We start from the raw sequence: 12,048 nt of genomic DNA on the forward strand, positions 1-12,048 counted from the left end.
ATTTACTGTAGGTATTTGTGAATTTATTTGGAAAATATTTTCACTACATGAATGTGACCAGTTTGTTGTGAATATTTATTATCTGACATCTACATTAATTCAGTGTTGATTAGTCATTTGACAGTTTCTCTACTGAGTTACTTTGCATCTTACAAAGACATTTCACATTCAAAGTATTGTGAAAAATCAGACTCAACATACATTTTGCTGCTACTTAAGCTTTTGCTTAAATTCTCTATGGCAAATGAAAGTAAACCTTGATTATTTCAGAGCTCAGATAAACACCAGTGGCACTTTTCTTATTGCTCAGGCAGCTCAAGTAATTGCAATCTTCTGACCCAGATTCTCCTGCAGACTCAGGTCAGTACAACCTTCTTCACTTGGTCTTTTACACTGCTGTGTAAAGTCCCCATGGGCTGTGAAGGACTTGTCACAGTCCACTCCAGAAATGGCTTCATTGCAACAAAACACATTTATTAAATCCTATGGGGTCTTTCCATGTAGCGCCTCGAGAGGTAAGAATTCTTTCACATTCTTTGTAACTAAAGAACACAGTCAACCACTATTAATCCTAAGAAGGTATTACTTGAAATCAGGTATTTACATATGATACATACAGTTAAAGATAATAGCTTTATTTGTCTATCTTTGTGTGACCTTCTGGTTTCCGTAAAGCCAGTGACAGACATTAACACTTACTAAATTAAATAGGCCTTCAAATTGTTGTATTTAATCATTCATGCTTGATAATTTTGGCTCATCTTGTCAGTGCTTCTGTGTTTTCCAAACTGTAAACACTACAATTCTTTCATTACAAGGTGGTGTGAGGGTCATGTAATTGTTTAGAAAATACTTTTAGATAATAAAATGAAAGACAATTACAGAAGTGCAAGACATTTTTAATGTGATTCCTCTAAATGTTGGTCATGGAGAGAGACTATGCTATAATAATAATTTTTCATGGACAATTTCTTGAATAAACTTTAATTGAATGTACTTTGAATTTTAATTTAGTTGTTCATATCTGAAAAAAAGTTTGTATTGAGGGACTGTAGATGGGATATCCAGTGGTGGTATCCAGATAGCTGTGAAGGATTTCCCCTGAAGATAGAACAACAGACTGTGTAGGGATGATCCTCCTTGTTTCCAAGGTGGCCACAGTCCTTACTGCCAGCCAGCACTGCTGGCTTATTGCTGTGCAGTTAAGAAACCTTTCTCTTGGAACATGAATGTGAAATCAGGAATGCCTTGGGGTTGCTTTCTAGATGTCAGAGGAATCAATAGGGAGGGCCGAGTAAGGAATTAGGCAGCAAGGGGAGGGAGCAGAGTACTGAAGGAGAACACTCTGGTGTTTGCATTTTCAGTGGAAGGCTTCCAGAAAAGAATAACTGAGAGAGACAAAGGCATCTTGGCTTTCGAAGTCCGAAGTATCTCAGGATACCAAAGGGCGCTCAGGCACCCTGAAAACAAATTGTCTACAAACAAAATGAAATCTGGAGCTATTGATTACTTAATTTCTGAAATTTTGTCAGCACGAGCATCAGAGAATAAATATATCAGTGCTCTTGTAAAGTCACTAAATGTTTTGTATTTATGAATGAAATCTCTTCTTCTGATGTTCTCAGTTGATATATTCACTGCCTTTCATTGTCATATCGGAAGATTATGCTATTTTGATGAAAAGAACATTTATGAATCAATCTGCATATCGTACATCTGCAGGGCATCAGAGCATCTCACTGAGATTATTTTCACACACAGGCAAACATGTGATTTCACTTGTTTTAGTTGTTTTACTATTTTTTACACAGCTACAGCAGCAATTGTTCCCTCTGACTTACTTTTTATCTATAACCACTGGGTATTCTCCTCCTGGATAATGCTGCTGCTTTGTTTTAATAGTCTTTACAAGTCAGAAGAGGGACTGAAGAAGATACCAGAGCAACTTATGTTCTCTTGGCAGATTTTTTTCTGTGTGAGGATATCTATGGCCGTTTTAGAAGCTATTCAGGTGACTCATTTTATTTAGTAGACAAAGAATAATGTGGCAGAAAATTTTACTGAAATTTTAAATTTTAATTAAACCTTAATGTACATTTGCATATTAAGACTTTCACTGGGAGTCTTTCTGTGACCCTGCAGTCGTTTACGCTCAGATTGTCCCCATATATTTCTTCATGCCCTTGAGTCTGAATGTGTCCAGTGTTGGGGGGATTTTCATAGGACATTCTCATGAGGAACTGACATCCAGAAGTTGACTCTCCAGTTATTAAACATTAATACACAATGTTCAATACATTTATAGCTCACTTATATAGCATTTGTATACCTCTTCTCATGGATACTTTATGCAATACCACTCCCACACCACCACTTCCAGTGCTGCCTCAAATCCAGTTTTGGTTGCCAGTCCCAGACAATATACTGCCTTTGAGAATGAACACAAAGATGTGTAGTTGTCAGTGTTTGATGACTTTTCCTTATACACACCTCTGTTTCCATCTTGTTTTTCCCCATGCAGTTTAGTTCCCTTATTACAAATACCAGTTTTTCCCAGCCTTTTTGTTTCTCCACATACAGAAACTCAGAAGAACTGCAGCAGACTCCTAGAACATTTTGTCCTGGGTCAGTTTCATCCAAGCACTTGATATTGCTGGGCAGTTTGGAGGTGTAATTTGAGAGGACCACCCTCAAATTTCTTGAGTGGATGAGGAGACATGAGACATTCCCATCTGCCTCTGTGTGAGAGACAAACTCAGATCAGAAAAAAAAAAGCTGGCAGTTAGTGTGTCTTGTCAAGTTACCCTATTGGAGCCTATCAGTGTCAGCTTGTGCACAGAAATAGAAGCCACTTGGTAAACTAAATCTGTTAAAACAAAACAGATAAAAAGTAAGGGGCAAAATTAAGCTCCTAAACCCACTATTCCTCAATTTTAGCTCTAGTCTATTTTGGACCAAGCATTGTTTTTCAATGTTTCCATTAATTGAACAGCTGTGTAGTTTATTAAGCTAAGAAATGTAGTTGAGGATTTAAACAGTTTAAAAGCTGCAAGTAGTGGAAACATTGCAAACTGGGAAAAGCAGAAGAGAAAAACCAAAAAGAAATTAAATGGAAACAAGACACGTATACCACACATTTTCTGCTTCTATACTGAATAGCTTTCCCTTATTGCTTTCTTTTTGTTTGAAGAATTGCAGTCCATCTGGCAGAGAGGTGCATCTTCTCTTTTTGTGGCTGATGTAGTATGAAAAACAATTCTAAGCCAACATCAATATTTTATGAAGTTGAGCTAAGACAGCGTGTGCCCCCATGGCTTCAACTCTTGTTGCTTTTACCAGGATATGTGTAACATATTTTAGAATGTTTTATGGCCAGTGATTTTATTTAAATAAAAGCCTGTGCAGTTATTGATGCTTGGCCTGAGCTGTTTTTTTGGGAGTTGTGCTCACTGAAGGGGAGAGAAGACCAATAGGCAGCTATTGGCAAGGAAACAGAAACAAGGAATCCTACTCAGGTTGTTATTGAAAAGGACGCACACTTGGGCCTCTGGAGGCTGTGCCCAGCTGACCACACTGGGGATAGAGACAGCAGCTATATATAGGTGTGGCCTGGGGCTGCAGGGGACCACACACAGGCACAGTGGGGCTCCTCAGAAGCCAAATAAAGCTGCTGCTGCCTGTGTGAATCAGCTGGTGAGTCAGCAAAGCCTTTGCCAGGAGAGCAGCAGGCACAGAAAAAGGGATGCTAACTGGGTTTCCTGAGTAATAGTTTTTTGTTGTGCCTTTTGGGTTGCAGAAAGTGAAGAAATGTACATAGTCTGCTGTTTCACAGAGTGATTTCACATTTAACCTGGAAAGTTCTTCAAAACATGAGAAAAAAGAAATGACTGAGAAATGTTGCAGAGCTATTAGGAATGTCTGAAGGTATTTGAATAGTGCCAGACATGCAAGGTTAGATGTGTTTGGTTTTTGAAATTCGGAAACTCTTGTCAGAGAGACATAGGAGAATTGACTGGAGTGTTCTGGAAGTATTTACATCCAGGGCAGACGAAAAAAGCTGACAGCTAAGAACAGATTTAGGGGAGAAAGTTGGTTTTGGGGAAAGCAGCATTTTTCCCCAAGGCAGATGGTCATGATGCTGTTTTTTCTCTATGGTCAACTGGTCATTGCAGAAGGCCAGTAGTGCTCTCCATGTAGTTGTGCCTGGGTTTGGCAGGCGCAGAAGAGGAGGAGCTTGCCTTGATACATGCGAGGTAAAGAGGAAGCAAGGCCAGGTATGTGGGGCATAGCAGCTTCTGAATCCTGGGTGTGAAGAACAGGAGGTGCACATCTCACTGGGGAGTACAGTCTCCTGGAGCCAGGGGAAGGGTGGGCAAGCAAGCAAGCCTACTGATCTGAAGCAGGATTATGACCAAAACTGATAAATACTGATGTGAATGAGTGGGTTCTTAAATATGTCTGTGAGAGTAGGGAACACCGTTTCACTCTCTCTCATGCACACATCTTCCCAAAGTATCCCATGCACATCTCTGCATGGAATAAAAACATACCCAAGACAAATCAGAAGAGCACTATGCATCTTCTTAACTGTGCTTGCTCAGTCTTCTGATTTGATGGCATGTATGCGGCTCCTTTGCAATATAACTTAGAACCTTTGTTCTTTTTGATTTAGCAATACTGAAATAATTTCCCAGCTTACACTACCTCAGCTGCTGAGAGGTGGAAGTGATGTTGGTAACCAGTATTCACCTCCTCAGAGACAACCAAAAGACCATAAAAGTAGAGCCACTCCTTATGCAAACATCTGCTGCCCTAGCAGACCTCTCATCTATTTTGTTCTCACAGCTTTGATTCTAACAGGAACTCAGAAATTAATAAAAAAATAAATTATTCATTTTCATGGTGATCCACAAAAATAATAAGAAAAAGAAGAGCTGTGCTTTTGTACTTAAATGTTTGACCACAACAGCTGTCCTGCCAACCTGAGGGAGCTAGTCTAGATTCCATGGCTGTAAACAGCAGTGATTCCCCTGGCCCTTGATCCCCTTTTTCCTCTTTGCTGCTCCTGGGAAAGCAGCTAGAGAGCAGGCAATCATGGCTGGCAGCAGTCACATGTTCTCAGCTATTACTTTGCCAGTAAAAGAAATTGGCCAGGAGACAAGACTCCTGCTTGTACACCTTTATTAGGATTCACCTCCTGGGGTGGGGAGGCCCACAGATTTGCTTGCACCATGGCTGTTCCCACACTGGCAGCTCCAAGGAGGAGGCATAATTCAGCTTCGTAGCACACACTGCAAAGCTGGGTCTTCTGTCCTTATGAAAATAGTCAGGCAGCCTGTTGTTCTGGCTTGTTGTCTAGGGGGGGTCAGTCCTTTCCAGTCCTCTGTAGGTCATGGTGATGCAAGAAAATGGTTTCTAAGCAGGTTTAGGTGATGCAGGGAGATGATCTTCCATCATAGCTTGCTAGAATATGTTTCTTTGTCTTTTTATTCCTCTGTTAGCTCGTTGGTTTTGTGTCTTGCATGCCTTAGTTTGCATATTACTCAGTTGCACAGCTTCATGGGAGTTGCTTTGTTAGGTGGCCCAGCCCCCATGGGAGCAGCTTTGTTACATAGTAGCAGGGAAGTAAGGGAAAGGGTTACAGGAATGTCTCATAAGAACTCTTAGAACACTTCAAAAACTGGTTAGTAATTAACATTGCTAATAACCATCGGAGTAAACAAGGGGTACAACAAAAAAGGTTTACAAATGGGATAAGACCATTAACTGTACATAACTAAACACAGTATTTTAACCGGGGTGGATTTCTTGAGAGATTTTATCCATGACACCAGGATGCCCATCTGCTTCCCCTAGCTCACAGGACCCACTGTGAATGAGCAGCGTAACACATGGGCACAGCTTGTCTTCTGCCTCCTCAATCAGAGTGGCAAATAATAGCCCACAAAGGACAGAGAATCACAAAACCTCCTCTCTCACCTCTTTTCCTTGGTCTGGGCAGAGAGGGTTCACTGAGGACATACACAGTAACGGGCAAAAGCACCAAAAGCAGTGGACAGAGTCCCCATGTACCTCTACCCCATGGTAGAGGCAGCCAGCATGCATGAGGTACATGGCCCTGGATCCTCCTGGACAGATACACACAGTTTAACAGAAAGCTAATTATTTTGCTCTTCCTGTGGCAGTGGTTGCAGACAGATAGAATTGTCCTGCTTATGAGTCGTGTCATTAGCAAGTATTTGAGTGTTAGCAGCCATGTACTGAGAACCTTTGCAACCTCATTAAAATAGACCTAGGACTTGCATCAACATTTGGGTTTACTGGAAGCACAAGAGCTTTAGTTGGCTGCAAAGTGGTAAATTAATTCAAAGCTACACCACCTTTCAGCTGCACAGTGTCATTCACAAACAATATTGTAAATAACACTCTTCCTATGTTCTTTATGAGCAAATGTGTGATATTATTTTAACTGAAAATTTGGGAAGCCTGCCCAACATGAAGCAGCAAACCATTTCTGTCTGAAATAGATTATTCTTTAAAGCTCTGAAGATTGAAAAGAGATTTCTTTTCTCTTGAACAGCTGGTACTAACAACATAGATGGCAAAAAATTACTTCTTTATTTTTAGAAGAAAATTATTACTAAATAGTCTATAGGCTTGAAAAAATAGAACCGAGGTCTCCAAATATTTGAATTCTCTGACCTGAATTATATAACTTTTCTTAATTCTGGTAAATGCTTTAATAGCATTATTATTACTTAAACAAAATTCTTAATATTTTGAGGTTTTCTGCCTGCTGACTTGTAAAAGGGATGATGTTTTATTTGGCTTTGAGATTTTAAAGAACACAACAAAAGCCTTGGACAAATTCTGCAGAGCAGTTCTTGATTCCTAAGCCTGAGTTGGAAAAGGTGTGGGAAGTGGATGACAGTTGAACAAACAGCTCTTAAATTGTTATTTTGCATGAGGAAGTAGAAAAGAGCAGTTAAAGGTGGCAGGGGTTTGCAGCTGAAATTGTGAGGTAGGAGAGGTCTGAGACAATGGACACAGATATGGGAATACTGACAATGGATTCACACTGTTCGTTGTCCTTGGACTAGAAATCCAGTTGTCAGCTGTCTATGGACAGTCTACCTGAACTGCTGTTTAAACTGGAGATTCAGAGGTGCCACAGCTGTTTGCAAGCAGAGCCGGCCCAGGTCCCCAGGGTGGGTTAGCTCCCACCAGCACCACATAAGCACCACACAGCTGTGGTCCATGCTCTGGGGTTTGATGAATATCACTTAGCGACTGCATGGCACAGATTAAATCCAGTTCTCCTGCACAATATGTATCCGCCTAACCATGGGGCTCTTATTTCTTCAGCTTACTTCCATTGCACTTTGCTTTCCCTAACAAGGCAGCCACACTGGCCCCCAGACAGTGCTTACTTTGCTATATACTGCATCATCTCCAGAGCAAAAGTGCCTGTGGAGGAAAAACTAGGCATAAATTAATTTTATACCATTTATTTTGAAGATGCATATTTACATGTTTTATGTATAGATGAAGTGAACTTTATAAGGGATTTAATCCAATTGCCCATGGTCCAGCTCTTGGAAAAAGCTGAAGTGAGTGGCTGAAGCATGCATTAAGGATCTGCATTTACGTCGTTTGCAGTTGCTGGCCTCAGTCGTATCTGAAGAAGAGCATGTGTTCCAGACACCATCAAAGGCAGCAAACTGCTGAAAAAATCCTGCCAAAGCAATGGCTGAAGCAATCAGAGCTTTCAGCTTCTTACAACTCCATTTAACTGTGTGCTTAGGAGCAACTCATTAAGTAGCAAGCAACCATGTGAGGGGATGCCAAGGATTAAAGGAATCCTGTCATGAGATAGTGGTGACATTTGCCTGCTGCTTTCCAAGTGGCAGTGCTTGCCAAGCCCGGGGGAAGCCAGTGACAGCCCACAGTAGCAGCATCAATTTAAGCAGCAGATTGGCAGGAACGGTGCCTGCTTTGAATATGAGGGCTTGAGCCATGCCCATGGTAGGTCCAATCTGTGAATCCTGTCAGGAGAAAGAGTGTTACAGAAACCAATTATCTTTTACACACATTTTCACATGTGTGTACACATCCAGGTGGATCTAGCTCAAACACATCTCTTGCTCTGATACATCAGTGCCTGCAGTGGCAGGCACAAAGTGCAGGGGCTGTTGTGCTACCATCTCAGAAGTGATCACAGGGAGCAGTTCTCTCCTGCTTCACAAGTTCCTGTTGTGACCTGTTGGAAACACAGAGCATCTCTGAATTTCCCACCTGTGGGAAGCTGGAAAGCATTCAAGACACCAGCAGACTCACCAGGACATCATCTGCCCTCTGGGTGGCTTCCCTGAGCTCTCTGAACCCCAGGAATTCCAGGCTTCACCACCTCTTCACCTGTGTGACTTTGCAGAAGCACACTGATGTCTGTGGAGTCCATTGGCAATTCTAACAGTCCTGCAGGCATGGTAATCATCTCTCATCCTGGAGGAATGAGAGCACTGAAATGGACTTCAGCACAATGACGAATATTCTGCAAGCGGTTTCTTTTTTTTGGTTTTTCTTTGGTTGGTTGGGTGATTGGTTTTTTGTTTTTGTTTTATTTCCTGAAGTACTATGCTACTACTACACAGAAAAGCCTTGCTGAATTTATGAGCAATATGCCTTACTGAGGTTTCTTAGTTAGCCTCAGGAAAGTGGAGCTTTTTTAGTGTTCTTCTTGAGATGTACTGCTCCAGAGAAACAACCTGGAAAGGCCATGAATGCTATGCAACTACTCATATCAAAGACTAAGACTTCAATTAATAAATCCTTATTAACATCTCTAATTCTAATAACTTTCCAACATTCATAGAAATCCCAAGCGTTCTCCTCCTGTTACTGTTTTTATGTACTCTCAGTTATTTTTAGAAATTTCAAATGCTCAGTCCCAAAGTCCCAACGTTGTGTAAAAAGTCCTTGTTCTTGCTTTGTGCAGCAGAAGGTATTAATTTAGCTAAGAGCAAGAAATCTTGTGAAGAACTGTAGGTTGGAAAACAAAACCAAATTGCATGGTTGCTCTGAAAAGGGTAACAAGGTCTTTGGAGATTATACTACCACCTAGAGAGTGAATGCAGCTACTTGAAATAATATCTACATACAACTAAAAACTCTATTTTTCTTCCTGGTATCTCTTTTTTCTCTAACTTCTCTATCCTGTTTCTTACATCTTTGCCTTGTATTCTCAATGTAAAGATGTGCCCAGTGATGATATGAAATTCTATAAGCTAAATTAGTTGCTAGAGAGAAAACAAGGGGAACTAGTTTCCAACTTAAACTGCTCTTTCTGTTCTGAAGCTTCTAAAGCCCTTGTTTTGTTTTTTTAGCTGGTTGATACAGATGTCTTGAGCTTTAGTTAGATTTTTCTGCATATATGAAACAGAGATAAGAAAAAAGAGCACATTTTTCCTGTAAGAGCGAGAAAGAATTTTCTCTCCCTCTGTAGCAGCATTAGCATAGATAAGTACTTGGGTTTTAAAGAAACCCCAGAGTATTGCTTTGGTTGCTCAGATAAGAATTATTTATCTTCTTATTTAATAACAAAAATCAATGTATAGTGTTAGTCTAGAGAGCACTATCTCCTGGAAGTGGGAGACAACTCATCTTCTGGGTGAAAGGCAAAACTAATGTGGCTTCCAGAGTAATAATTGCCTTTAATTTTACATAAGAGAGAAGGCAGTTTGTGATTTGTTTTTCCATTTGCCATAAATTTCATTTGATTGAGAATGGCTCATGGTCACTTGTCCCAAGCTAGCACTGAATTTGTATAGTTACTCACAACAGCACTCCAGCTGACGAATTGAAGCTGTATTTCAGCTGCACTTCAGTAGTGGCTTTTATTCCCATTCAGGAATTAAGCCCATCTGTCTTCATGCAGCACTTCAGTGAGGGCACAAGATGACTGGAGGATCAAGATAAATACCCTGTACATCCAATCTCTTTTCAAACACTTCTGAGTGCAATGGCAACACATCCCTCTTTGGTTGCAAATTCACCAACTAGGCATCTAAACACACACAATGGCAAACACATACCTTTTTTCAATGATGTTTTACTTACCTTTATTAAACACAAATTGGTCCAGCCTTGCTTTGGACTCAGGTAACATTTTATGATGAAGGCTCAGTAACATTGCTGTTCTTATTTCAACCATTTCAGGACTCTATTGACCATATTTCACAGAATCACAGAATGGTCAGTTGGAAGTGGGTCATCTGGCTCACCGGTCATCCTAAAACATATTGCACAGGATTGTATCCAGGTGGTTCTTGAATATCTCCAGTGAGGAGACTCCACATTCTCCCTGGACAATCTGTTTCAGTGCTTAATCACCCATACATGAAAGAAGTTCTTCCTCATGTTCTGGTGGAACTGCCTGTGCATCAATTTCTGCCCATTGCCTCTTGTCCTATTGCTTGGCACCACCAAGAAGAGCCTGGATCCATCCTCTGATACCCTCCCTTCAGATACTGACAGACCTTGATGAGGTCCCCTCGCAGCCATCTCTTCTTGAGGCTGAACAGGCCCAGCTCCCTCAGCCTTTCCTCCTAAGAGATGCTCCAGTCCCCTCATCATCTTCAGAGTCCTCCACTGGATCAGTTCCAGTAACTCCCTGTCTCTATGTTACTGAGGAGCCCAGAACTGGACACAGCACTCCAAGTGAGCCTCACAGGGCTGAGCAGAGGGGCAGGATCCCCTCCCTTGACCTGCTGCCAATGCTCTTCCTAAGGCAGCCCAGGATCCCATTGGCCTTCTTGGCCACCAGGGCACTGCTGGCTCAGGGACAGTTTGGTGTCCACCAGCACTCCCAGCTCCTTCTCCACAGAGCTGCTTCCCAGCAGCTCAGCCCCAGCCTGTGCTGGTGCCTGGGGTTATTCCTGCCAGGGGCAGGACCCTGCACTTGCTGCTGTTGATTTCAGACAGTTCTTCTCTGCCCATCTCTCCAGCCTGCTGAGGTTCTTCTGCGGGGCTGCACAGCCCTCTGGGGTGTCAGTCACTCCTCCCAGCTTTGTGTCCCCAGTGAACTTGCTGAGGAGGCATCTCCCCTTCATCCAAGTTATCACCGAATAAGTTAAACAATTTCCAGTAAACAGGGAAGGATTATGAGGTTTGTTATGAAGTTCATTCAGCAGTCCAAGATTGCAGTGCCTAGTGATTGCATCACACAGATTTAGAGCTGAAAATTACTCCTTAACATGAGCTTCTAAAGCCTTTTAAACTTCAAATATTCTTATAGCTCAAGTTTGTCACAGTCACAAGCTCCTGTTGTTTATAAAATTATAAAACTAATAAATATTAAATAATGCCATTTCAAGAAGAAAAAGTTACAAAAGAAAAATTTGGAGGCTAGAATTGCTTTCTAATTCTGCCTTCAGTTCAAGGAAAGAGAAATCTTTTTCCTCCTATCCTGAACAGTTTTATCTCTGATGTGAAAGTGTGCTTGTACTGAATGTACAATAGATGGGAATCCTTTCAGAAAATATCAGGAGGAGACAAAAAATGACCTGAAATTGAACTCCTCAAATAAGAAGCAAAACAATTTGTTAGATGCCAAGAAGTCTACATGGAGTCAGTAGTTCATTTGTCTCCTGTGCTTGTTTTTAAAGATAGGAAAAATGGGATCTCTTCAACCATCACTCCCACAGTATAAAAACAGATACAAAGCTAGAAGTGTTCTTAATTGCCACACAAGTGGGGGCTCTCCATCATTTATTACATCTTCACAACTCAGATATAATGGGGTCGTATTTGAAACTCATACTCATCCAAGTGTTTGATCTCATTACTTTTCATTTCTGTTATGAATGCCTAGAAAAACTCTGACAAGGAAGTTTTGCCAAGTTCTGCAATCCCAGGGCATGAGGGACTTCATGCCTAGCATCTTGAACTCTCTGCTACATCCTATAGTCGTGAATTGTGCTGCTGAGTCTGCCCCAGGCCCAGTGATCTTTGTGCCTTTTAAATATGCCCAGTTATTCATCACTTTCTAGT

General features: G+C 41.3%; 1 long non-coding RNA gene across 1 annotated transcript in view; it reads left to right on the top strand.

Annotated features, from left to right (window-relative positions):
* Positions 1 to 401: 401 nt before the first annotated feature.
* Positions 402 to 12,048, top strand: part of LOC131585068 (uncharacterized) — a 53,443-nt gene continuing 41,796 nt past the window's right edge. Inside the window, exon 1 of the long non-coding RNA XR_009278855.1 lies at positions 402 to 515. This is a non-coding gene — a long non-coding RNA (uncharacterized LOC131585068). The remainder of the gene's footprint in view (positions 516 to 12,048) is intronic.

This window comes from Poecile atricapillus, chromosome 1, assembly GCF_030490865.1.
Source record: "Poecile atricapillus isolate bPoeAtr1 chromosome 1, bPoeAtr1.hap1, whole genome shotgun sequence".
NCBI lineage: Eukaryota > Metazoa > Chordata > Aves > Passeriformes > Paridae > Poecile > Poecile atricapillus.